Here is a 9,680-nt window from a genome sequence, read left to right on the forward strand (position 1 = left end):
ACAGAGAAGTAGTATTCACCCTCTAGTTCACTGCTGAAATGTCCCCAGTGGCCAGGGCTGTCCCAGGAGTAGGGAACCCAATCATCTGAGCCATTTCTTGCTAGCTCCCAGGGTCTACATTATCAGGAATTTGGAGGCAGGTACTGGAACCAGGAATCAAACCAAGAAACTCCAATATGAGACATAGGCATTTGAACCACAAGGCTACACCCTGGCTTCCAGACTTGTTTTTTCACCAGTCCTCTGAAAAGGAAAGTTAATTACAACCTGAAATCCAAGACTCTGGAGTCCTCAGGTGTGTGCTTCTATGCAAGTTGATGCATTAGAGTTACATATGTTGCCCAAGAGTCTGCAGTTTAGAGAGAACAGAAGAGTGAAACATGTGTCAGAGGATGTCAGCATTGGAGAGGTGGCTGTGCTCTAGTCAGAGGCTGAGGAGGACAAGTCCACAGGGAGCAGCAGCTTGATTTAGTCACAAGGAAACCGGCTGTTTCTGGATTCATCCACCCCTCCCAGCTGACTGGCTGTGGAATTCTGATTGAATTCACCTGAAAATCCCACTCCCACTCGATTTGGAGGGAATTAATATCTGTCCCCTAAGTAAAAGGGTTCCATTTCTTTTTCCAAACCACAAAAAATCATGTTGGTTGCGTTGCCTGTAAATTTCTAAGCATGAAACACCAATTTTTTTTTTTTTTAATTTCATAATAGCTACTCTGTCTGAACTCTTGTTTGTATTGCATCAGAATACAAAATCTTGGGAGGAAGAAGGCAAAACCAACTCAGACCCAGAAAACATTTAGAAAATTTCTGCTTAAGTACCAAAATTAGCAGAGGCACACAAAACAGTGACAGAAAGCCAGAATTGGAGCAAGCCAACAGCTATGCCCTGATTCAAAAAGACGGTTCCTGCTGTACCCTGAACTCCTTATTCCAGCCTCCAAACCAAAGCTAACATCAGAAAATTCATTACAAACCATGATAAATAAGAAAACTGTGAAAAAAGCCAAAGAAATGCAAGAGTCCTTAGTGATATTGGGCTTGATTTAGTCACAAGGAAACCGGCTGTTTCTGGATACATCCACCCCTCCCAGCTGACTTGCTGTGGAATTCTGATTGAATTAACCTGAAAATCACAGTCAAACTCGATTTGGAGGAAATTAATATCTGTCCCCACAGCAAATTGGTTCCATTTCATTTTCCAAAACACAAAAATTCATCTTAGTTATCCTGCCTGTAGATTTCTAAGCCTGAAAAGCCAATTTATTATGTTTTTTATTTCATAATGGATCCTCTGTCTAACTTCTTGTTTGTACTGCATCAGAATACAAAATTTGGGATGGAAGAAGGCAAAAGAAACTCAGACCAAGAAAACATTTAGAAAATTGCTGCTCAAAACCAAAAATTGGCTGAGGCACCCAAAACAATGACAGCAAGCCAGAATTGGAGCAAGCCAACATCTGTGCCCTGATTGAAAAAGACCATTCCTCCCGTGCCCTGGACTCCATATTCCAGTCTGAAAACTAAAGCTCACATCAGAAAATTCATTACAAATCATGATAAATAAGACAAATGTGAAAAAAGCCAAAGAAATGCAAGAGTCCTTTGTGATATTAGGCTTGATTTAGTCCCATGTAAACTGGCTGTTTCTGGATTCATCCACCCCTCCCAGCTGAATGGCTGTGGAATTCTGATTGAATTCACCTGAAAATCGCACTCACACCTGATTGGGTGGGAATTAATATCTGGTGCTGGTTCTGCGGGCTGGGGCTTTAACCCACTGTGCGATAGCACTGGCCCCTGTAAGTGGTTTTCTTAATTATTCCCAGCTTTCTGTCTGTTTTGTTTTTAGATTTATAATAATTTCTTAATGAAAATGGATGTAGGAAGGTAAATTTTATTCTCAGGGAATATATAGAAGCAAGATGTATGATGAATTTGTCATGACTATCAATCATTGCATTTATCCAAGAAAAGGCAATGTCATCTCTCATTTTCTGTTGCCATAGCAAAATATATATTTGTTATATGATTTCAATTGAAGTCAAGGATAATATTCTAAATTTTGGGGTCATAATGTCCAACACATTCTTTAGTGTTATACAGATGATGTAGTGGGCAGTGTTTTAGTTCCACCCTGGAAATAAACACTTAGCATTCTGCAAGAGAATTACTTACCTAGGGCTAAACCACAAATCAGTGACATTTATTATTTTTTTTGACAGGCAGAGTGGACAGTGAGAGAGAGAGAGACAGAGAGAAAGGTCTTCCTTTGCCGTTGGTTCACCCTCCAATGGCCACCATGGCCGGTGCACAGCAGCCGGCCCACTGTGCTGATCTGATGGCAGGAACCAGGTACTTATCCTGGTCTCCCATGGGATGCAGGGCCCAAGGACTTGGGCCATCCTCCACTGCACTCCCTGGTCACAGCAGAGAGATGGCCTGGAAGAGGGGCAACTGGGACAGAATCTGGCACCCCGACTGGGACTAGAATGAAGTGTGCCAGCGCCACAAGGTGGAGGATTAGCCTAGTGAGCCGCGGCGCTGGCTGCATTTATTTTTTTTAATTGTTAGAGTAATGCAGTCCTTAATAGTTTGAGGAGATGAACTTGATTCCCAGCTAGAGTAAGAACACTGTGGGGAAAATAATCTACTGCATGTTCTTTCACGTTTTAAGATTGTATTTAACAATTTATTTATTTATTTAAAAGAGTTACACAGAGAGAGGAGAGGCAGAGAGAAAGAGACAGAGGAGAGATCTTTCATTCAACATTTCACTCTCCAATTGGCTGCACTGGCCGGGCTGCACCCATCTAAAGCCAGGAGCCAGGAGAATTTTCTGGGTATCCCACACGGCTTCAAAGGCCCAAATCCTTGGGCCTTCTTCTACTGCTTTCCCAGGTCATAGCAGAGAGCTGGATCAAAATTAGAGCAGCTGGGTCTTGAAACGGTGCCCATATGGGATGCTGGTGCTTTAGGCCAGGGCATTAACCCACTGTGCCACAGTGCCAGCCCCAAGGTTTATTTATTAACTTATTTGAAAGGCAGAGTAATAGAGATAGGGAGAGATGGGTAGTGAGAAAGAGATATCTTCCATCTGCTGGTTCATTCAACAAATGGCCACAATGGTTGGCCAGGCCAAAGCCAGGAGTCTGGAACTCTATCTGGGTCTCCCATATTTGTGGAATTGGCCCAAATACTCAGGCCATCTTTCACTGCTCTTTCAGCCACTTTAGCAGGGAACTCAATTGGAAGTGGAGCACCAAGGACTCAAATTGTCTGTCCACATGGGATGCCTGAATTGCAGGTGGAGATCTACCTGCTGTACCACAATGCTGGTGCCTACTGCAGGTTCTCAAAGCTCTCTGTATTTCCCTCAGTCACAAATGCAGATTATAGTACAGAATTTCTCAGGTTCTGTTCTTGGGTAAATAACTCCATAGCTTTTACTTTAATTTGTTATCATGTTATTTCAGTTCTTTAAATGTTTATGAGTAGAATAATTATAGAAAAAGCAAAAGCTACTTTCTATTCTTTCTTGAATCTCCTCCCTTACTTAAAATATTTATGAGCCTGATAGAGAAAGAAATTGATGGAGTGAGAGAAAGCTAGAAAGCTCCCATGCACTTCTTCACTGCCTAAATAAAAATATCAAACAGAGGTGGGGCACAACTGAAGCCAAGAGTCAGGAATGGAATCTAGGCCTCCCTCTTGGTTGGCATCACCATTGATTCCCCTGGTCTGCATTAGCTGGGAGCTGGAAACTGGAGCTGGCACTGAAATCCAACTTTGGAAATTTGATGCAGAGAGAGAGTATCTGAGCTGGCATCATAAACACTAAGTTAAATGCCTACTGTCTCTTTTAAAAATTTTTTTCTCTGCCATAATTGCATTGACTGTGTATAGTGTTTTTCTGGAAATTCTTCATTGTTCAATCCCTTCATAACTTCCCTGATGGTTTCTTGTCTTTTTTCCTGAATACTTCTACATTCTTCTGAACACTGCTCATTCCAGAGTGACTCTTGTCCCCCTTTCAGCCTACTGTGCAATTGCCCTTGACATAGTCTGGCCTTTGTGAACAGAAATTCCTGTTTCCCTCCAGCTTGGGCAATTTTCACAGCCTTTATACCATAGGTTTGATCCCCTGTGGAATGCTTCTGTGTGGCTGCCCAAATGCTCATAAATCTGAAATGAAATGGCATTCTTGCTTCTTCATCCATACCCATGTAGAAGATATACAACTGCCATTGTTTGTTAGGTGACAGAGTTGACATGTTGACCAGGAGTGTTCTGTCACAGGGGATGATAGCATTTGAAGACCTGGCTGTGTACTTTACCTGGGAGGAATGGCAGAACATGAACCAAGCTCAGAAAATCCTGTACAGGGATGTGATGCTGGAGACCTACAGCAGCCTGTTCTCCCTGGGTGAGTGACACTCATCACATGCCCAATGGTAACATTTTCTTGCTATTTGACAACTAAGTGAGCACTATTCATAAAGTTGAATGAGGGACAGGTATAGAATTTGAGTCCATGAAGAATCTGAATATCTATCACCTGGGAAGGATTTCACATTGGAACATTTGTTGCATAGCTCCTGGACCAAGCTGTACTCCTTTCATTAACCCAAGATAGTGATTTCACAAAGTCTATATTGTTTCCATTAGTAGGGCACTGCAGGACCAAACCTGACTTGATCTTCAAGTTGGAGCAAGGAGCAGAGCCATGGATGGGGGAAGAATGCCTACATCAGAGCCTTCCATATCAGTGTGTACATAACGGGCAGGGAGGCCAAAGCAGAAGCAGTGCAACAGATATTGACTGGTGTTCTTTCCACGAGTTTTTCCCAAGTCTTACTCCTGAAGACAGCTGGTCCTGTGATTCAGACACAGACATTCTACAGTATCTATGGAGATCAGTATCTCTGGTAAAGGCAAAGGAAATGAAGTTTTCTGTGAAAATCAACAAACCTCCAGAAACTCAAATTATCACAGAGGAGTGTTTATAGAAAGAAACAAGAGGAGGCAACCAGGGCTGATGTCTTCACAATGAGTTAGAAATCAATTTTCAATAATTGAGCAGACTCTGGGTTGCAGGAATAAATTATTTCAACTGGTGGGAATGTATAGCCAAGGTGGTATATTGGAACTTTCTGTAACTGTTGTAGTTATTAGAAGATTAGGATGTCAGGTTTCCTTAGAAATATGGGGAAACTATAATAGTGCAGATAAAACAGAGATTTTCATTAGAAAAATCCCACAAATGCTGTTTGCCTGGGAAGACAGAACACAAGACAACCACATATTCAAATCTTGTCCCATGAATGTGATCCTGCTTAGAGTATAGACACATTTCACTCTTTACCTTCAAGGAAATGATCTAGTAAAACTTCCCCATATTTATGGTTGAAATATCACAGAAGTACAAAACCCACAATTTTTCTAAAAATGAATTGAAAAAGGGGCTGGCACCGTGGCTCACATGGTTAATCCTCCCCCTGCAGCACCAGCATCCCATATGGGCCCCGGGTTCTAGTCCTGGTTGCTCCTCTTCCAGTCCAGCTCTCTGCTGTGGCCCGGGAGGGCAGTGGAGGATGGCCCAAATGCTTGGGCCCCTGCACCTACAATGGAGATAAGGAGGAAGCACCTGGCTCCTGGATTTGGATTGGCATAGATCCAAATGTATTTGCCATTTGAGGGGTGAGCCAATGGAAGGAAGATCTTTGTCTCTGTCTCTCACAGTCTAACTCTCACAAATAAAGAAATAAAAATACATTAAAAAATGAACTGAAGAAATGGACAGGGAAAAATTGGTTTCTAGATTACAGGTGAATATATTTATTAAATATTAGTCCATTCTGTGAAGTCTTATTCATTTTTGTGAAAGTAGAAAGTGAGAGAGAAACAGTGAGGAATAGATTTTCTATTAACTCTCTCCCCAAATACTATCAACAGTTATGACTAATCTGAAGCCAGAAGCCTGGAATTTCACCTACTCATCTCTATCACAGGGTCCCAAGCACATGAACCATTATCTGCTGCTTTCCAGTATCTATTATCTCAGAGCTGTATTGGAAGCAGAGTAGCCTCGGCTTAAACTGGCACTGTTTTGAGATACAGGCATCCCAAGCAGTGATTTAAGACATCTTACCACAAAAACCATTCAATCATACTTGGAAAAAATTCTGGTAGTAAACAGGATCATGGATGAACATTGGAAAATCTATGGATACAATTTAATATATTAATGTATAATGGAGAAAACCTGTATATTCATAAATATGTATCTTCTAATCATTTTTTGAAAATCTTATGATGGAATGAGGATATAAGCCTGAGCCATTCTCCCTCATTGCCCAAAGTAGATAAACTTTGGAATGTATTCCTTGCCCTTGAAACTCAATTGGGTCTCACAGCCTATTGCCTTCATACCCCACCCTGCATTATTTTCCAGGTTCCTAAGGCCCCCACCCAGTTCCTGGAATTCCCCTCCACTGCTGCCCCCTACCCTCATGCCCAGCCTTAGCCCTCCTCAAAAAGGTCTGGCCCCTGGGAATTGGGGCCTTCATGCTCCATCTTGTACAGGCAGTTGGTCACCCACCTCTGTGGATTAATTTTCTCTGAATAAATTCTGTCTGGCTGTAAATTCATACACTTTCTCCTCTATTCTACAACTCTTTTCCTAACATTTTGGTGCCCTGTGTGAGGAGGCACAAATGCAGAACTTTTCCTAACATCTTATCCCTCTTAAATACAAGTAACTTCATTCCTTTTACACGAGTATGCTAGAAGAAACAATTATATTTGATGTAGTGACATCATTTTTTTCTCACTTCAGTTGCCATGAAACTGGATGAACTGATTAAGACCAACCAGAAAAGTCTGGAGAAAAATCTGCATCAGGATGTTATGACAAATAATAAGACATTAACTCCCAAGGGAGTTGAATTCAGAAAAACACTTAATTTAAGTATAAGCCATATTCCAAAACTGAGTATCAAAAAGAGAAACTATTCAGGAATAAAACCTGAAGAATGCAGTATATGTCACAATATGTGTCCCCATTGTGGGCCTGATCAACTACAAGCTGGAGAGAAATTTTGTGCTACTAAGGTACCTGGGAACACTCTCCAGTTCTGTGAACCTCTTAATCAACAGCACAATATTCAGATCAAGGAGCAGGCACTTGAACAAATTGGACAAGGGAAAGTCTTCAAAAGCAAGAATATATTCTGTGAATCTGAGAAGCTTTTTATGGTAGAAACCTGTAATAAGTCAATTGCCACTATTGGCAAGACAACTCAAATAGTACAAGATTTCCATAAGAATTCTAACCTCAGTATACATCAACAAAGTCCCAAAAGAGAGAACGTTTATAAGTATATTGGGCCTGTGGAACCTGTTATTTACCAATCACATGTTAGACTGAATCATAGACCAAATATAGGGAAGAAATCCTATGCATGTAAACCTTGTGGGAAGTCATTCAGTATTAAATTCTGCCATACCCTCCATCACAGCACTCATATAAGTGGAAAACCCTCATGTGTGTAATGATTGTGGAGAAACCACTCACCAGAAGTCAGATCTCATTAGACATCAGAGAATTCACACAGGGTTGAAATCTTATAAATGTAATGACTGTGGGAAGTTCTTTGGCCAGAAGAAACACCTCATAAATCATCAGAGAATTCACACAGGGGAGAAACCTTATGAATGTAATCATTGTGGAAAAGCTTTTGGCCAGAAATCAACACTCACAAATCATCAGAGAAGTCACACAGGGGAGAAACCTTATGAATGCAATGACTGTGGAAAAACCTTGGGCCAGAAGTCAAACCTCATAAATCATCAGAGAAGTCACACAGGGGATAAGCGTTTATGAGTGCAATGACTATGGAAAACTCTTTGGCCAGAAGCCACACCTCATAAATCATCAGAGAATTCACACAGGGGATACGCCTTATGAATGCAGTGACTGCAGAAAAGCCTTTGGCCAGAAGGCAAACCTCAGAAAGCATCAGAGAATTCACACAGGGGAGAAACCTTATGAATGCAATTACTGTGGAAAAACCTTAGGCCAGAATTCAAACCTCAGAAAGCATCAGAGAATGCACACAGAAGACAAGCATTATGAATGCAATGCCTGCGGAAAAAGCTTTGGCCAGAAATCACAACTCAAAATGCATCAGAGAAGTCACACAGGGGAGAAACCTTATGAATGCAATAATTGTGGAAAAGCCTTTGCTGAGAAGTCAAAGCTCACAAAGCATCAGACAATTTGTACTGGGGGAAACCTTATGAGTGCAATGACTGTGGAAAAACCTTTGCTGAGAAGTCAAACCTCAGAAAGTATCAGAGCCTTCACACCATGGAGAAAGCTTATAAATGAAATGACTGTGGAAAAGCCTTTGGTCCCATCCTTGCATACCAAGGATAAATCCCACTTGGTCTGGGTGGATGATCTTTCTGATGCATTGTTGGATTCAATTGGCCAGAATTCTGTTGCAGATCTTTGCATGTATGTTCATCAGGGAAGTTGGTCTATAATTACTTTCTTTGTTGCACTTTTTTCAGGTTTAGGAATGAAGGTGATGCTGGCTTCATAGAAAGAATTTGGGAGAATCACCTCTCTCTCAATTGTTTTGAATAACTTGAGAAGAATTGCAGTTAGTGCTTTAAATGTCTGTTAGAATTCAGCAGTGAAGCCATCCAGTCCTGGGGTTTTCTTGGCGGCGAGGATCTTTATTACTGATATCATTTCCATCCGGTTATGTGTGTGTTTACGTTTTCTATATCTTTGTTGCTCAATTTAGGTAGGTTTTATGGATGGAAGGATGGTGGAAAGCCTCTTTGCTGTACTTCATAACTCATAAGATATCAGAGAATCCACACAAGGAATTTTCTACATGACCTTTTTGTGCAAGTTATCTCATGAAATATTAGAGAATTCACCAAGGGGAGAAATGCATGAATGTAATACATGTGAATAAGCCTTTGTGGTGCAAATCAGACCTCATCAAACATAAAAGAATTCTCATGGGGAGCAATTTTATGAATGTAATGACTCAGAGCCTTTTACCATAATTCAGCCCTCATTGTACATCATCAAATTCATATAGGGAAAAACTCCTTTGAAAGTAAAATCCCTTTAATTAGAAGCCATACCTCATAAGACAACAGGGAATTCACATGGGAGAGAAACCTTATGGGTGTAATGAGTGTTGGAAAGCTCTGCCCAAATCTCTCCTTATATCAGAATGCACAACATATATATCTAATGAATGAAATAAATGTGAGAAAGTCATTTCACATAGGTAATGCCTCATAATCCATCATGGAATTTGAACAAGGGAGAGACCTTAACAATATAATGAATGTGGAAGAGCTTTTCTCCAAAATTCATGTAAGTATTGTGACAAAACCTTTTGCTGGAAATCACATCCTATCCAACAGAGACTCATGTAAAGGAGAAAGCTTATAAATATTATTAGTGTGAAAAGGTTGTTTGTCAGAAGTCAATGGTACATCAGAGAATTGACACAGGTGGTTTCTTAGGAGTATACCGATTGTGTAAAAACATTTTCTTTATTTCAGGCTTGTATAGATACAGAATTCACAAAAGGTGATAGTCTTTGCATGCTGTAAATACGATAAAACCTTTAGCCAGAAATTAGACA

This window comes from Oryctolagus cuniculus, unplaced genomic scaffold (genome assembly GCF_051225735.1).
Source record: "Oryctolagus cuniculus isolate XC-2025 breed Fujian yellow rabbit unplaced genomic scaffold, ASM5122573v1 ptg000038l, whole genome shotgun sequence".
In the NCBI taxonomy this organism is placed as follows: domain Eukaryota; kingdom Metazoa; phylum Chordata; class Mammalia; order Lagomorpha; family Leporidae; genus Oryctolagus; species Oryctolagus cuniculus.